General features: G+C 45.6%; 4 non-coding genes across 4 annotated transcripts; all 4 read right to left on the bottom strand.

Annotated features, from left to right (window-relative positions):
- Position 1: 1 nt before the first annotated feature.
- On the bottom strand, positions 2 to 84 carry TRNAL-CAG (transfer RNA leucine (anticodon CAG)). The gene has a single exon. It is a non-coding gene; the product is annotated as a tRNA-Leu (tRNA).
- A 3630-nt stretch (positions 85 to 3714) lies between these two features.
- On the bottom strand, positions 3715 to 3797 carry TRNAL-CAG (transfer RNA leucine (anticodon CAG)). The gene has a single exon. It is a non-coding gene; the product is annotated as a tRNA-Leu (tRNA).
- A 3650-nt stretch (positions 3798 to 7447) lies between these two features.
- On the bottom strand, positions 7448 to 7530 carry TRNAL-CAG (transfer RNA leucine (anticodon CAG)). Its single transcript has one exon. It is a non-coding gene; the product is annotated as a tRNA-Leu (tRNA).
- A 3626-nt stretch (positions 7531 to 11156) lies between these two features.
- On the bottom strand, positions 11157 to 11239 carry TRNAL-CAG (transfer RNA leucine (anticodon CAG)). The gene has a single exon. It is a non-coding gene; the product is annotated as a tRNA-Leu (tRNA).
- Positions 11240 to 15071: the final 3832 nt, after the last annotated feature.

Genomic DNA, 15071 nt, shown 5'->3' with positions numbered 1-15071 from the left:
TTGTCAGAAGTGGGATTCGAACCCACGCCTCCAGAGGAGACTGCGACCTGAACGCAGCGCCTTAGACCGCTCGGCCATCCTGACATACTTTGAAAGTGTTTTTGTCGTACATGAGACTGCATGAAAAAACATCAGAGTTCAAATGTTTATTGTATTGTATGTCTTTATTTATATAGCGCCATAAATGTACATAGCGCTTCACAGTAGTAATACATGTTGTAATCATATAAATAACAAATAATATAAATAACAGGTCATGGGAATAAATGCTTCAGACATAAAAGTAACATTAAGGAAGAGGAGTCCCTGTTCCGAGGAGCTTACAATCTAATTGGTAGGTAGGGGAACATATAGAGACAGTAGGAGGGAATTCTAGTAAGTGCGTCTGCAGGGGGCCAAGCTTTATGTATCATGTGTCCAGGATTATCCAGTGCTATTCATATGCTTCTTTAAGCAAATGTGTCTTAAGGTGGGTCTTAAAGGTGGATAGAGAGGGTGCTAGTCGGGTATTGAGGGGAAGGGCATTCCAGAGGTGCGGGGCAGTCAGTGAGAAAGGTTTAAGGCGGGAGAGGGCTTTAGATACAAAGGGGGTAGAAAGAAGACATCCTTGAGAAGAACGCAAGAGTCGGGGTGGTTGATAGCGAGAAATTAGGGCTGAGATGTAAGGAGGGGCAGAAGAGTGTAAAGCTTTAAAAGTGAGGAGGAGAATTGAGTGTGAGATGCGGGATTTGATCGGAAGCCAGGAGAGGGATTTCAGAAGGGGGACGTGGAGACAGATTTAGGAAAGAGTAGAGTGATTCTGGCAGCAGCGTTTAGGATAGATTGTAGGCGAGACAGGTGAGAGGCAGGAAGGCCGGACAGCAGGAGGTTGCAGTAATCGAGACGGGAGAGAATGAGGGCCTGAGTCAGAGTTTTAGCAGTCGAGTAACAGAGGAAAGGGCGTATCTTTGTGATATTGCGGAGGAAAAAGCGACAAGTTTTAGAAACGTTTTGAATGTGAGAGGAGTATGTGAGAGAGGAATCGAGTGTGACCCATAGGCAGCGTGCTTGGGCTACTGGGTGAATGATCGTATTTCCAACAGTATTGTGGAAGGAGGTAGTAGGGCCAGGTTTGGGAGGAAGTATAAGGAGCTCTGTTTTTGCCATGTTAAGTTTCAGTCGGCGGATAGCCATCCAGGATGATATTCCAGAGAGACATTCAGAAACTTTGGTCTGTATAGCAGGTGTAAGGTCAGGGGTTGAAAGGTAAATTTGTGTGTCGTCAGCATAGAGGTGATATTTAAACCCAAAAGATGTGATTAGGTTACCTGAAGAGTGTGTAAAAAGAAAAGAGAAGGGGTCCCAGGACAGAGCCATGGGGTACCCCCACAGAGAGATCGATAGAGGAGGAGGAGGTGTTGGCAAAAGAGACACTGAAAGTACGATAGGAGTGGTAAGAGGAGATCCAGGATAGAGCTTTGTTCTGAATACCAAGAGTATGGAGAATGTGGAGAAGAGGGTGGTCCACGGTGTCAAATGTGGCAGAGAGGTTGAGTAATATGAGCAGAATGTAATGATCTCTGTCTTTGGCAGCATGGAGGTCATCGGTTATTTTAGTGAGGGCTGTTTCAGTAGAGTGAGCAGTGCGGAAGCCAGATTGTAGAGGGTCTAGAAGAGAATAGGTGTTGAGAAAGTGGAGCAATCGAGAGAATACATGACGTTCAAGGAGTTTGGAGGCAAAAGGCAGAAGGGAGACAGGTCGATAGTTAAGACAGGTAGGGTCAAGCTTGCTGTTTTTGAGTAATTGTATAACGGTTGCATGCTTGAAGGAGGATGGTTAATCAAGGAGGAGGGTTAATCAATCTCTCGAGAAGTATTTAAGGTGCTTTGTCTCTGACTCCCAGTATGACTGGGCAGAATTACTTCCCTGGGCTGAGTATGCCTTTAATTCCTCCAGGAATGAATCCACTCGTGAGACACCTTTCTTTATTAATTACGGATTTCACCCGGCTCGCTATTTCCAATATCTCTTCTGGAGTTCCAGCTGTGGATGAACACATCTCCCTCCTACAGGACTCTTGGGCTAGAATTCAATCGGCACTTAAAAAGGCCTCCTTGACTTCTAAAATCCAGACTGACCACCGTCGCCGACCTGCAACCAACTACAAACCAGGGGACAAGGTTTGGTTGTCTACTAAAAATATCCACCTCAAAACCCCTTCCCCTAAATTGGCACCTAGGTTTCTGGGGCCATTTCCTATCATGGAGCAAATAAACCCGGTGGCCTTCCTTCTTCAATTACCTCAAAGCATGAGAATTCCTAATGTTTTTCACACATCTCTTCTCAAACCATTCATTTACAGTCCTCTCTTTCCGGACCACACTCTGAGACCAGACCCAGTCCAAGCCATACTGGATTCCCGCCTCTCGAGAGGTAAGGTTCAATTCTTGGTCCATTGGAAGGGCTTTGGACCCGAAGAGAGATCATGGGTATCTCTTAAAGACATTCACACACCTGGGCTTCTCAAACGTTTCCAAAAAGTTTCCGTTCAAACCATGGGAGGATCATCCTGAGGCCGACGGAGGGGGGGTACTGTAAGGATGCGTGGATCACGGCGCTCACAGCGCGGCCCCTCCTTACCTCCAAATGCCCCCGCTGTCGTGAGACGGCTTCCTCACCTCTCTCAACCTGCTCCCGCTGTGCGGGGGCTCCCCCCTCGTTCCCGACAGACCAGCACTGCCCCGCGGTCTCTCAGGTTTTCTGGCGCTTCTCTCTGGTCCTGGGCGCGCACTCTCCGACTTTACAGAACGCGTGCCGGGCAAGGATAATTTATTCACTGCCTTAGATCAATTGATCTATCCTAGCACTGGGTGCAATTACCAGGGTCTTCCCCACAGTCCATTCTTTATTATACCAAGAAGCACTACATCCTTGTTATCTGTTGTATTAGCCTGCATGTGCAGTGGTAAAAGGGATCTGTGGAAGATCAATCTGCTATCTTCCTTTTTAGGTAGGTAAAGGCATATTTTTTTAAACGTTCGGCTTTGTGACAAGCGATCGGCGAATCCGGAAAAGTCCGTTTCCTGGAATTTCTCGCATTTCCCCCCCAAAATCCATTTTGCGGTGTAAAATCCGCAAACGGATTTGGGCGGTTTTAATCCACGTGGATTCATCAAAAACCGCCATTGGATACAATCCACCGATGGATTTGTAGAATCCAATCCACGAATTCAGCAATCCGCCAACGGATTTCTGAATCCAAGGATTATATTCTGCAAACCAAGGTTTCTGATCACTGAAGTTAGGCAACATCGGGTTGTACTTGCATGGGTGACAACAGGAGCAGTATTAGATTAGATTAGATAGATAGATAGATAGAAAGATAGAAAGATAGATAGATAGATAGATAGATAGATAGATAGATAGATAGATAGATAGATAGATAGATAAATAGATACTTCATTGCTATTAAAGCTTTTCACAATGTGAGATAAATAATGAAAAGTTTTAGACCGACATATAAAATTATAAGACTTCACTTTATCTCCCCTGTACTTCAGACACCAAAAAATAGATAGTAAACTCATAGACCATGCCTGGAAAATTATATGTATAGCGCTGAATACAAAGCCAGCGCTATGTAAAAGTTTTTATTATTTAATGGCAGCTACATATATCAGTTCTGAAATGGAAATGCAATTTGAAAATAACATTGTGCAAAGAACAAAAACAGTTGTCAGAAGTGGGATTCGAACCCACGCCTCCAGAGGAGACTGCGACCTGAACGCAGCGCCTTAGACCGCTCGGCCATCCTGACATACTTTGAAAGTGTTTTTGTCGTACATGAGACTGCATGAAAAAACATCAGAGTTCAAATGTTTATTGTATTGTATGTCTTTATTTATATAGCGCCATAAATGTACATAGCGCTTCACAGTAGTAATACATGTTGTAATCATATAAATAACAAATAATATAAATAACAGGTCATGGGAATAAATGCTTCAGACATAAAAGTAACATTAAGGAAGAGGAGTCCCTGTTCCGAGGAGCTTACAATCTAATTGGTAGGTAGGGGAACATATAGAGACAGTAGGAGGGAATTCTAGTAAGTGCGTCTGCAGGGGGCCAAGCTTTATGTATCATGTGTCCAGGATTATCCAGTGCTATTCATATGCTTCTTTAAGCAAATGTGTCTTAAGGTGGGTCTTAAAGGTGGATAGAGAGGGTGCTAGTCGGGTATTGAGGGGAAGGGCATTCCAGAGGTGCGGGGCAGTCAGTGAGAAAGGTTTAAGGCGGGAGAGGGCTTTAGATACAAAGGGGGTAGAAAGAAGACATCCTTGAGAAGAACGCAAGAGTCGGGGTGGTTGATAGCGAGAAATTAGGGCTGAGATGTAAGGAGGGGCAGAAGAGTGTAAAGCTTTAAAAGTGAGGAGGAGAATTGAGTGTGAGATGCGGGATTTGATCGGAAGCCAGGAGAGGGATTTCAGAAGGGGGACGTGGAGACAGATTTAGGAAAGAGTAGAGTGATTCTGGCAGCAGCGTTTAGGATAGATTGTAGGCGAGACAGGTGAGAGGCAGGAAGGCCGGACAGCAGGAGGTTGCAGTAATCGAGACGGGAGAGAATGAGGGCCTGAGTCAGAGTTTTAGCAGTCGAGTAACAGAGGAAAGGGCGTATCTTTGTGATATTGCGGAGGAAAAAGCGACAAGTTTTAGAAACGTTTTGAATGTGAGAGGAGTATGTGAGAGAGGAATCGAGTGTGACCCATAGGCAGCGTGCTTGGGCTACTGGGTGAATGATCGTATTTCCAACAGTATTGTGGAAGGAGGTAGTAGGGCCAGGTTTGGGAGGAAGTATAAGGAGCTCTGTTTTTGCCATGTTAAGTTTCAGTCGGCGGATAGCCATCCAGGATGATATTCCAGAGAGACATTCAGAAACTTTGGTCTGTATAGCAGGTGTAAGGTCAGGGGTTGAAAGGTAAATTTGTGTGTCGTCAGCATAGAGGTGATATTTAAACCCAAAAGATGTGATTAGGTTACCTGAAGAGTGTGTAAAAAGAAAAGAGAAGGGGTCCCAGGACAGAGCCATGGGGTACCCCCACAGAGAGATCGATAGAGGAGGAGGAGGTGTTGGCAAAAGAGACACTGAAAGTACGATAGGAGTGGTAAGAGGAGATCCAGGATAGAGCTTTGTTCTGAATACCAAGAGTATGGAGAATGTGGAGAAGAGGGTGGTCCACGGTGTCAAATGTGGCAGAGAGGTTGAGTAATATGAGCAGAATGTAATGATCTCTGTCTTTGGCAGCATGGAGGTCATCGGTTATTTTAGTGAGGGCTGTTTCAGTAGAGTGAGCAGTGCGGAAGCCAGATTGTAGAGGGTCTAGAAGAGAATAGGTGTTGAGAAAGTGGAGCAATCGAGAGAATACATGACGTTCAAGGAGTTTGGAGGCAAAAGGCAGAAGGGAGACAGGTCGATAGTTAAGACAGGTAGGGTCAAGCTTGCTGTTTTTGAGTAATTGTATAACGGTTGCATGCTTGAAGGAGGATGGTTAATCAAGGAGGAGGGTTAATCAATCTCTCGAGAAGTATTTAAGGTGCTTTGTCTCTGACTCCCAGTATGACTGGGCAGAATTACTTCCCTGGGCTGAGTATGCCTTTAATTCCTCCAGGAATGAATCCACTCGTGAGACACCTTTCTTTATTAATTACGGATTTCACCCGGCTCGCTATTTCCAATATCTCTTCTGGAGTTCCAGCTGTGGATGAACACATCTCCCTCCTACAGGACTCTTGGGCTAGAATTCAATCGGCACTTAAAAAGGCCTCCTTGACTTCTAAAATCCAGACTGACCACCGTCGCCGACCTGCAACCAACTACAAACCAGGGGACAAGGTTTGGTTGTCTACTAAAAATATCCACCTCAAAACCCCTTCCCCTAAATTGGCACCTAGGTTTCTGGGGCCATTTCCTATCATGGAGCAAATAAACCCGGTGGCCTTCCTTCTTCAATTACCTCAAAGCATGAGAATTCCTAATGTTTTTCACACATCTCTTCTCAAACCATTCATTTACAGTCCTCTCTTTCCGGACCACACTCTGAGACCAGACCCAGTCCAAGCCATACTGGATTCCCGCCTCTCGAGAGGTAAGGTTCAATTCTTGGTCCATTGGAAGGGCTTTGGACCCGAAGAGAGATCATGGGTATCTCTTAAAGACATTCACACACCTGGGCTTCTCAAACGTTTCCAAAAAGTTTCCGTTCAAACCATGGGAGGATCATCCTGAGGCCGACGGAGGGGGGGTACTGTAAGGATGCGTGGATCACGGCGCTCACAGCGCGGCCCCTCCTTACCTCCAAATGCCCCCGCTGTCGTGAGACGGCTTCCTCACCTCTCTCAACCTGCTCCCGCTGTGCGGGGGCTCCCCCCTCGTTCCCGACAGACCAGCACTGCCCCGCGGTCTCTCAGGTTTTCTGGCGCTTCTCTCTGGTCCTGGGCGCGCACTCTCCGACTTTACAGAACGCGTGCCGGGCAAGGATAATTTATTCACTGCCTTAGATCAATTGATCTATCCTAGCACTGGGTGCAATTACCAGGGTCTTCCCCACAGTCCATTCTTTATTATACCAAGAAGCACTACATCCTTGTTATCTGTTGTATTAGCCTGCATGTGCAGTGGTAAAAGGGATCTGTGGAAGATCAATCTGCTATCTTCCTTTTTAGGTAGGTAAAGGCATATTTTTTTAAACGTTCGGCTTTGTGACAAGCGATCGGCGAATCCGGAAAAGTCCGTTTCCTGGAATTTCTCGCATTTCCCCCCCAAAATCCATTTTGCGGTGTAAAATCCGCAAACGGATTTGGGCGGTTTTAATCCACGTGGATTCATCAAAAACCGCCATTGGATACAATCCACCGATGGATTTGTAGAATCCAATCCACGAATTCAGCAATCCGCCAACGGATTTCTGAATCCAAGGATTATATTCTGCAAACCAAGGTTTCTGATCACTGAAGTTAGGCAACATCGGGTTGTACTTGCATGGGTGACAACAGGAGCAGTATTAGATTAGATTAGATAGATAGATAGATAGATAGATAGAAAGATAGATAGATAGATAGATAGATAGATAGATAGATAGATAGATAGATAGATAGATAGATAGATAGATAGATAGATAGATAAATAGATACTTCATTGCTATTAAAGCTTTTCACAATGTGAGATAAATAATGAAAAGTTTTAGACCGACATATAAAATTATAAGACTTCACTTTATCTCCCCTGTACTTCAGACACCAAAAAATAGATAGTAAACTCATAGACCATGCCTGGAAAATTATATGTATAGCGCTGAATACAAAGCCAGCGCTATGTAAAAGTTTTTATTATTTAATGGCAGCTACATATATCAGTTCTGAAATGGAAATGCAATTTGAAAATAACATTGTGCAAAGAACAAAAACAGTTGTCAGAAGTGGGATTCGAACCCACGCCTCCAGAGGAGACTGCGACCTGAACGCAGCGCCTTAGACCGCTCGGCCATCCTGACATACTTTGAAAGTGTTTTTGTCGTACATGAGACTGCATGAAAAAACATCAGAGTTCAAATGTTTATTGTATTGTATGTCTTTATTTATATAGCGCCATAAATGTACATAGCGCTTCACAGTAGTAATACATGTTGTAATCATATAAATAACAAATAATATAAATAACAGGTCATGGGAATAAATGCTTCAGACATAAAAGTAACATTAAGGAAGAGGAGTCCCTGTTCCGAGGAGCTTACAATCTAATTGGTAGGTAGGGGAACATATAGAGACAGTAGGAGGGAATTCTAGTAAGTGCGTCTGCAGGGGGCCAAGCTTTATGTATCATGTGTCCAGGATTATCCAGTGCTATTCATATGCTTCTTTAAGCAAATGTGTCTTAAGGTGGGTCTTAAAGGTGGATAGAGAGGGTGCTAGTCGGGTATTGAGGGGAAGGGCATTCCAGAGGTGCGGGGCAGTCAGTGAGAAAGGTTTAAGGCGGGAGAGGGCTTTAGATACAAAGGGGGTAGAAAGAAGACATCCTTGAGAAGAACGCAAGAGTCGGGGTGGTTGATAGCGAGAAATTAGGGCTGAGATGTAAGGAGGGGCAGAAGAGTGTAAAGCTTTAAAAGTGAGGAGGAGAATTGAGTGTGAGATGCGGGATTTGATCGGAAGCCAGGAGAGGGATTTCAGAAGGGGGACGCGGAGACAGATTTAGGAAAGAGTAGAGTGATTCTGGCAGCAGCGTTTAGGATAGATTGTAGGCGAGACAGGTGAGAGGCAGGAAGGCCGGACAGCAGGAGGTTGCAGTAATCGAGACGGGAGAGAATGAGGGCCTGAGTCAGAGTTTTAGCAGTCGAGTAACAGAGGAAAGGGCGTATCTTTGTGATATTGCGGAGGAAAAAGCGACAAGTTTTAGAAACGTTTTGAATGTGAGAGGAGTATGTGAGAGAGGAATCGAGTGTGACCCATAGGCAGCGTGCTTGGGCTACTGGGTGAATGATCGTATTTCCAACAGTATTGTGGAAGGAGGTAGTAGGGCCAGGTTTGGGAGGAAGTATAAGGAGCTCTGTTTTTGCCATGTTAAGTTTCAGTCGGCGGATAGCCATCCAGGATGATATTCCAGAGAGACATTCAGAAACTTTGGTCTGTATAGCAGGTGTAAGGTCAGGGGTTGAAAGGTAAATTTGTGTGTCGTCAGCATAGAGGTGATATTTAAACCCAAAAGATGTGATTAGGTTACCTGAAGAGTGTGTAAAAAGAAAAGAGAAGGGGTCCCAGGACAGAGCCATGGGGTACCCCCACAGAGAGATCGATAGAGGAGGAGGAGGTGTTGGCAAAAGAGACACTGAAAGTACGATAGGAGTGGTAAGAGGAGATCCAGGATAGAGCTTTGTTCTGAATACCAAGAGTATGGAGAATGTGGAGAAGAGGGTGGTCCACGGTGTCAAATGTGGCAGAGAGGTTGAGTAATATGAGCAGAATGTAATGATCTCTGTCTTTGGCAGCATGGAGGTCATCGGTTATTTTAGTGAGGGCTGTTTCAGTAGAGTGAGCAGTGCGGAAGCCAGATTGTAGAGGGTCTAGAAGAGAATAGGTGTTGAGAAAGTGGAGCAATCGAGAGAATACATGACGTTCAAGGAGTTTGGAGGCAAAAGGCAGAAGGGAGACAGGTCGATAGTTAAGACAGGTAGGGTCAAGCTTGCTGTTTTTGAGTAATTGTATAACGGTTGCATGCTTGAAGGAGGATGGTTAATCAAGGAGGAGGGTTAATCAATCTCTCGAGAAGTATTTAAGGTGCTTTGTCTCTGACTCCCAGTATGACTGGGCAGAATTACTTCCCTGGGCTGAGTATGCCTTTAATTCCTCCAGGAATGAATCCACTCGTGAGACACCTTTCTTTATTAATTACGGATTTTACCCGGCTCGCTATTTCCAATATCTCCTCTGGAGTTCCAGCTGTGGATGAACACATCTCCCTCCTATAGGACTCTTGGGCTAGAATTCAATCGGCACTTAAAAAGGCCTCCTTGACTTCTAAAATCCAGACTGACCACCGTCGCCGACCTGCAACCAACTACAAACCAGGGGACAAGGTTTGGTTGTCTACTAAAAATATCCACCTCAAAACCCCTTCCCCTAAATTGGCACCTAGGTTTCTGGGGCCATTTCCTATCATGGAGCAAATAAACCCGGTGGCCTTCCTTCTTCAATTACCTCAAAGCATGAGAATTCCTAATGTTTTTCACACATCTCTTCTCAAACCATTCATTTACAGTCCTCTCTTTCCGGACCACACTCTGAGACCAGACCCAGTCCAAGCCATACTGGATTCCCGCCTCTCGAGAGGTAAGGTTCAATTCTTGGTCCATTGGAAGGGCTTTGGACCCGAAGAGAGATCATGGGTATCTCTTAAAGACATTCACACACCTGGGCTTCTCAAACGTTTCCAAAAAGTTTCCGTTCAAACCATGGGAGGATCATCCTGAGGCCGACGGAGGGGGGGTACTGTAAGGATGCGTGGATCGCGGCGCTCACAGCGCGGCCCCTCCTTACCTCCAAATGCCCCCGCTGTCGTGAGACGGCTTCCTCACCTCTCTCAACCTGCTCCCGCTGTGCGGGGGCGCCCCCCTCGTTCCCGACAGACCAGCACTGCCCCGCGGTCTCTCAGGTTTTCTGGCGCTTCTCTCTGGTCCTGGGCGCGCACTCTCCGACTTTACAGAACGCGTGCCGGGCAAGGATAATTTATTCACTGCCTTAGATCAATTGATCTATCCTAGCACTGGGTGCAATTACCAGGGTCTTCCCCACAGTCCATTCTTTATTATACCAAGAAGCACTACATCCTTGTTATCTGTTGTATTAGCCTGCATGTGCAGTGGTAAAAGGGATCTGTGGAAGATCAATCTGCTATCTTCCTTTTTAGGTAGGTAAAGGCATATTTTTTTAAACGTTCGGCTTTGTGACAAGCGATCGGCGAATCCGGCCAAGTCCGTTTCCTGGAATTTCTCGCATTTCCCCCCCAAAATCCATTTTGCGGTGTAAAATCCGCAAACGGATTTGGGCGGTTTTAATCCACGTGGATTCATCAAAAACCGCCATTGGATACAATCCACCGATGGATTTGTAGAATCCAATCCACGAATTCAGCAATCCGCCAACGGATTTCTGAATCCAAGGATTATATTCTGCAAACCAAGGTTTCTGATCACTGAAGTTAGGCAACATCGGGTTGTACTTGCATGGGTGACAACAGGAGCAGTATTAGATTAGATTAGATAGATAGATAGATAGAAAGATAGAAAGATAGATAGATAGATAGATAGATAGATAGATAGATAGATAGATAGATAGATAGATAAATAGATACTTCATTGCTATTAAAGCTTTTCACAATGTGAGATAAATAATGAAAAGTTTTAGACCGACATATAAAATTATAAGACTTCACTTTATCTCCCCTGTACTTCAGACACCAAAAAATAGATAGTAAACTCATAGACCATGCCTGGAAAATTATATGTATAGCGCTGAATACAAAGCCAGCGCTATGTAAAAGTTTTTATTATTTAATGGCAGCTACATATATCAGTTCTGAAATGGAAATGCAATTTGAAAATAACATTGTGCAAAGAACAAAAACAGTTGTCAGAAGTGGGATTCGAACCCACGCCTCCAGAGGAGACTGCGACCTGAACGCAGCGCCTTAGACCGCTCGGCCATCCTGACATACTTTGAAAGTGTTTTTGTCGTACATGAGACTGCATGAAAAAACATCAGAGTTCAAATGTTTATTGTATTGTATGTCTTTATTTATATAGCGCCATAAATGTACATAGCGCTTCACAGTAGTAATACATGTTGTAATCATATAAATAACAAATAATATAAATAACAGGTCATGGGAATAAATGCTTCAGACATAAAAGTAACATTAAGGAAGAGGAGTCCCTGTTCCGAGGAGCTTACAATCTAATTGGTAGGTAGGGGAACATATAGAGACAGTAGGAGGGAATTCTAGTAAGTGCGTCTGCAGGGGGCCAAGCTTTATGTATCATGTGTCCAGGATTATCCAGTGCTATTCATATGCTTCTTTAAGCAAATGTGTCTTAAGGTGGGTCTTAAAGGTGGATAGAGAGGGTGCTAGTCGGGTATTGAGGGGAAGGGCATTCCAGAGGTGCGGGGCAGTCATCCTGAGGCCGACGGAGGGGGGGTACTGTAAGGATGCGTGGATCACGGCGCTCACAGCGCGGCCCCTCCTTACCTCCAAATGCCCCCGCTGTCGTGAGACGGCTTCCTCACCTCTCTCAACCTGCTCCCGCTGTGCGGGGGCTCCCCCCTCGTTCCCGACAGACCAGCACTGCCCCGCGGTCTCTCAGGTTTTCTGGCGCTTCTCTCTGGTCCTGGGCGCGCACTCTCCGACTTTACAGAACGCGTGCCGGGCAAGGATAATTTATTCACTGCCTTAGATCAATTGATCTATCCTAGCACTGGGTGCAATTACCAGGGTCTTCCCCACAGTCCATTCTTTATTATACCAAGAAGCACTACATCCTTGTTATCTGTTGTATTAGCCTGCATGTGCAGTGGTAAAAGGGATCTGTGGAAGATCAATCTGCTATCTTCCTTTTTAGGTAGGTAAAGGCATATTTTTTTAAACGTTCGGCTTTGTGACAAGCGATCGGCGAATCCGGAAAAGTCCGTTTCCTGGAATTTCTCGCATTTCCCCCCCAAAATCCATTTTGCGGTGTAAAATCCGCAAACGGATTTGGGCGGTTTTAATCCACGTGGATTCATCATAAAAGTAACATTAAGGAAGAGGAGTCCCTGTTCCGAGGAGCTTACAATCTAATTGGTAGGTAGGGGAACATATAGAGACAGTAGGAGGGAATTCTAGTAAGTGCGTCTGCAGGGGGCCAAGCTTTATGTATCATGTGTCCAGGATTATCCAGTGCTATTCATATGCTTCTTTAAGCAAATGTGTCTTAAGGTGGGTCTTAAAGGTGGATAGAGAGGGTGCTAGTCGGGTATTGAGGGGAAGGGCATTCCAGAGGTGCGGGGCAGTCAGTGAGAAAGGTTTAAGGCGGGAGAGGGCTTTAGATACAAAGGGGGTAGAAAGAAGACATCCTTGAGAAGAACGCAAGAGTCGGGGTGGTTGATAGCGAGAAATTAGGGCTGAGATGTAAGGAGGGGCAGAAGAGTGTAAAGCTTTAAAAGTGAGGAGGAGAATTGAGTGTGAGATGCGGGATTTGATCGGAAGCCAGGAGAGGGATTTCAGAAGGGGGACGTGGAGACAGATTTAGGAAAGAGTAGAGTGATTCTGGCAGCAGCGTTTAGGATAGATTGTAGGCGAGACAGGTGAGAGGCAGGAAGGCCGGACAGCAGGAGGTTGCAGTAATCGAGACGGGAGAGAATGAGGGCCTGAGTCAGAGTTTTAGCAGTCGAGTAACAGAGGAAAGGGCGTATCTTTGTGATATTGCGGAGGAAAAAGCGACAAGTTTTAGAAACGTTTTGAATGTGAGAGGAGTATGTGAGAGAGGAATCGAGTGTGACCCATAGGCAGCGTGCTTGGGCTACTGGGTGAATGATCGTATTTCCAACAGTATTGTGGAAGGAGGTAGTAGGGCCAGGTTTGGGAGGAAGTATAAGGAGCTCTGTTTTTGCCATGTTAAGTTTCAGTCGGCGGATAGCCATCCAGGATGATATTCCAGAGAGACATTCAGAAACTTTGGTCTGTATAGCAGGTGTAAGGTCAGGGGTTGAAAGGTAAATTTGTGTGTCGTCAGCATAGAGGTGATATTTAAACCCAAAAGATGTGATTAGGTTACCTGAAGAGTGTGTAAAAAGAAAAGAGAAGGGGTCCCAGGACAGAGCCATGGGGTACCCCCACAGAGAGATCGATAGAGGAGGAGGAGGTGTTGGCAAAAGAGACACTGAAAGTACGATAGGAGTGGTAAGAGGAGATCCAGGATAGAGCTTTGTTCTGAATACCAAGAGTATGGAGAATGTGGAGAAGAGGGTGGTCCACGGTGTCAAATGTGGCAGAGAGGTTGAGTAATATGAGCAGAATGTAATGATCTCTGTCTTTGGCAGCATGGAGGTCATCGGTTATTTTAGTGAGGGCTGTTTCAGTAGAGTGAGCAGTGCGGAAGCCAGATTGTAGAGGGTCTAGAAGAGAATAGGTGTTGAGAAAGTGGAGCAATCGAGAGAATACATGACGTTCAAGGAGTTTGGAGGCAAAAGGCAGAAGGGAGACAGGTCGATAGTTAAGACAGGTAGGGTCAAGCTTGCTGTTTTTGAGTAATTGTATAACGGTTGCATGCTTGAAGGAGGATGGTTAATCAAGGAGGAGGGTTAATCAATCTCTCGAGAAGTATTTAAGGTGCTTTGTCTCTGACTCCCAGTATGACTGGGCAGAATTACTTCCCTGGGCTGAGTATGCCTTTAATTCCTCCAGGAATGAATCCACTCGTGAGACACCTTTCTTTATTAATTACGGATTTCACCCGGCTCGCTATTTCCAATATCTCTTCTGGAGTTCCAGCTGTGGATGAACACATCTCCCTCCTACAGGACTCTTGGGCTAGAATTCAATCGGCACTTAAAAAGGCCTCCTTGACTTCTAAAATCCAGACTGACCACCGTCGCCGACCTGCAACCAACTACAAACCAGGGGACAAGGTTTGGTTGTCTACTAAAAATATCCACCTCAAAACCCCTTCCCCTAAATTGGCACCTAGGTTTCTGGGGCCATTTCCTATCATGGAGCAAATAAACCCGGTGGCCTTCCTTCTTCAATTACCTCAAAGCATGAGAATTCCTAATGTTTTTCACACATCTCTTCTCAAACCATTCATTTACAGTCCTCTCTTTCCGGACCACACTCTGAGACCAGACCCAGTCCAAGCCATACTGGATTCCCGCCTCTCGAGAGGTAAGGTTCAATTCTTGGTCCATTGGAAGGGCTTTGGACCCGAAGAGAGATCATGGGTATCTCTTAAAGACATTCACACACCTGGGCTTCTCAAACGTTTCCAAAAAGTTTCCGTTCAAACCATGGGAGGATCATCCTGAGGCCGACGGAGGGGGGGTACTGTAAGGATGCGTGGATCACGGCGCTCACAGCGCGGCCCCTCCTTACCTCCAAATGCCCCCGCTGTCGTGAGACGGCTTCCTCACCTCTCTCAACCTGCTCCCGCTGTGCGGGGGCTCCCCCCTCGTTCCCGACAGACCAGCACTGCCCCGCGGTCTCTCAGGTTTTCTGGCGCTTCTCTCTGGTCCTGGGCGCGCACTCTCCGACTTTACAGAACGCGTGCCGGGCAAGGATAATTTATTCACTGCCTTAGATCAATTGATCTATCCTAGCACTGGGTGCAATTACCAGGGTCTTCCCCACAGTCCATTCTTTATTATACCAAGAAGCACTACATCCTTGTTATCTGTTGTATTAGCCTGCATGTGCAGTGGTAAAAGGGATCTGTGGAAGATCAATCTGCTATCTTCCTTTTTAGGTAGGTAAAGGCATATTTTTTTAAACGTTCGGCTTTGTGACAAGCGATCG

Source organism: Ascaphus truei, unplaced genomic scaffold (assembly GCF_040206685.1).
Source record: "Ascaphus truei isolate aAscTru1 unplaced genomic scaffold, aAscTru1.hap1 HAP1_SCAFFOLD_802, whole genome shotgun sequence".
Lineage (NCBI taxonomy): Eukaryota > Metazoa > Chordata > Amphibia > Anura > Ascaphidae > Ascaphus > Ascaphus truei.
The sequence above is the reverse complement of the archived record's forward strand: the minus strand, read 5'-3'. Positions and strand labels throughout refer to the sequence as shown.